Source organism: Amphimedon queenslandica, unplaced genomic scaffold (assembly GCF_000090795.2).
Source record: "Amphimedon queenslandica unplaced genomic scaffold, v1.1 AMPQUscaffold_13498, whole genome shotgun sequence".
NCBI lineage: Eukaryota > Metazoa > Porifera > Demospongiae > Haplosclerida > Niphatidae > Amphimedon > Amphimedon queenslandica.
In genome coordinates, this window is record NW_003546266.1 from 291,133 (window position 1) to 293,974 (window position 2,842).

At 34.9% G+C, this 2,842-nt stretch overlaps 1 long non-coding RNA gene across 1 annotated transcript; it reads right to left on the reverse strand.

Moving 5' to 3' along the window:
- Positions 1–96: 96 nt before the first annotated feature.
- LOC109580303 (uncharacterized) lies at positions 97–493 on the reverse strand. Its single transcript, XR_002184160.1, has 2 exons — positions 175–493; positions 97–133 (listed from the first exon to the last, which is right to left on the reverse strand). It is a non-coding gene; the product is annotated as an uncharacterized LOC109580303 (long non-coding RNA).
- Positions 494–2,842: the final 2,349 nt, after the last annotated feature.

Consider the following 2,842-nt stretch of genomic DNA (forward strand, 5'->3'; position numbering starts at 1 on the left):
CATATACATCAAGAATTATAAGCTATACTCATGGATACAACAATGCTAAACACACACAAACACATAGCTAGGCTACTTGCTGGGACCTTTAATACCTTAGAAAAATTTTCCCTTTTCTCCTACAGCAATGAAACTTTTGCAGAATAACAGGCATATATAATACTAATAAGCTACCTTGTAAGTGTGATTGCATTCACTCTATTTTACAAGTTATAGAATTTAATATGATTTTTGTGTCAGCCATTATAAATCCTTACAGTGGAAACAAGCACCTGAAACACGAACAGTTCTTGATTATAAATGTAGAAGATCAGTTTGCTACATCTTTATCCAATGCTAAAAGTTCAGAGAACAACAAAGTAACTGTAGACTTCTTAGCTTTGACATAAACAATCAAAATAGGCAAGTGGCACTACCACACTAAAAGTCAGCCATTTTGAGAAAAACGTCACTTCCGGTCAGAAATAAGAAATCAGGCTTGGCTGCCCGACTGTTAAGGGCACAGTCTCAATGTTAGAGTTTGGATTTGAAATTCTGCAATTTAATAGATCTTAGTCTATGTTATTTATTCTTGATTATTAAATTTACCTGTGATTACCCTAGCCATTTCGATTGGTCATGAAATAAAATGCTGTTAAGGTTTCAAAAATCTACTTCTACTTCATTTGCAATAAATTTGCAACTCTGTTAATTTTTTTTGGTTCATAAATTTATTTTTTAAAATTGCACCGACCACTTTAGTGCTCAATGATACCATCATTTATAATTTGGAACTTTAGTTAATGTCTGTTTACAGTGCAAAAATTTTAAATGAATTTTTGTTAATATCAAAAACTATTCTGTGTTTCGATTGGTAAGATAATTTCAGTTGCAAAATAAATAATTATTATCATTAGTTCCATAATGGTAAATTTTTTTAAGGCCTGAAGCTACTATTTTCATTTGCAGCCATATTACTGCAGCAAAAGAATTAGGCTACTTCATGAATAAACACAGTATTTATTGTCTGATGACAACTTTTGCATCATAGTCACACTGTAAATTGCTAATAAAACAATTTTAACAAGAATGCCACAAAGGAAACAGAGTAAAAGATTTGAAGCTCTTCACAAAGCTAGGTGGACTGCCAGGACCGGATCTACAACAGCTGGGATGTCTCTTTCCTCTACTAGTCAAGCGGGGCCTGACTTTTCCTCTACTATCGCCGAAAATAACTTTGATGATAGAAATGAGGTAGGCAGCCTGGCGCCACCGTGCACTTTCAATCAATAGCACATCCTAAAACATTCTAAAGAGATCTAGAGTAATACAGGTGTCAAAGGATGTGATGTAGACCTAAGGTCAGTGTTTAAGCATGGTTTAATAGGGTGTGATATGTCTCTTGAGAGTATCCCACCATTATCATTGACTGAAATTAAATTTAGTGTAGCATCTACACCATGCAGATGATATCCATAACATACATGCCATGCAGTGTGCCTGATTTTTCGTCTGTATTTTAGGAAGTTGATGTGACAGCTATGCTGAAGAGGGAGAATCAAAGCGATTCATATGGACCAATGGAGGTCACTCTAATACATTTTCAAAAAAATGACCCTGATTTCAGCTTGGCTACTCCTGAAGGACGTAACTCTGGTGAACTACCTAATAGTAATTCAATCTTGTTGGGTCAAGTAAGCCAAATGTGTAAATTTATTGATCAGATTAATTTAACCTCCAAATGTACCACAGCATTATGTAATAGTAAGTTAAAATTGTTTGTGTTAGTATGATTGGTCAACAAGGTTGTGTTACTTTACATTATGATTGTACTGGTTGTGCTGAGAGATGTGTTACTTTTGAAAGCTGTCACTGGATGAAGGATGAATTTGGTTGTTTTAGTAATGGATTCATTAATTCAGCTAGGATAAACTTTTCTGCTATAGTTAAGTCTGTTGGCTGTGACCAACAAGCATTTATAGATCGACTTAGCTCCTAAGCAAAGTACCATGCCAAAAATTTGCATCAATGGGATAGTGGGAAATGTGTTTTTCATGATTTTACTGTGTGTGATTGTGGAAATAGTACGAAAACTGATATTGCATGTCAAGGTAAGCCATATAAAACAAAGAATATTTCAAGTCGCACATTCCATAGTCTTGCATACGAAATTGCATGTGAAGCTGTTATTGCCAAAGCAAAACAAATTATCCATGAGGAGTTAGGTTGTTGCCACACTAGTATAATTGAATCGACTCATAATGTATTGCTGCAGTTTAGAACAAAGAATTTAAATCTGCATATGATTCACTATTGTTTCCACTTCACTTGGGCTTATTATATAAGCGGTAGCCTATATGTAGGATTGAGATTGGTTTTTCAAGATAGCGGCCGTTTTTATGACTTTCAAACATTTATATCTCTTTTATTTTACGTTGTACATCCTTATCAATGGCTTAGATGAGCTCTCCTTCACTCAGCAATGCACCGAGTACCTTTAAAGTGGACTGTAGTGTAGCGGGAGTGTTTCTGAAGAATAGGCCCAAATTCAAATTTTTTGCAAAATTCTTCAGATTTTTTCTACTTTCTTTCTTTCATCTTCTTCTATCACCCATATAATCTTTTAAGTTAGAGAAGTGCTCGAGTTGGCTTTCACATCACTCTTCTGGGCCTGGGTCAAGGACCATAAAGGTAGTTTCAGAAAGAAGCGAGGACAGAGAGCAAAATGGAAAACAAAATCCAGCTGCAGTCACCGTGTGGGTTTGTGGTTTGATGCCATTTTAATTTATGCGCACGTGATTATCATGAATATAATTAACCTAACCACACAATCATAACAGAGTGTAATTTTATTAATTTAAGA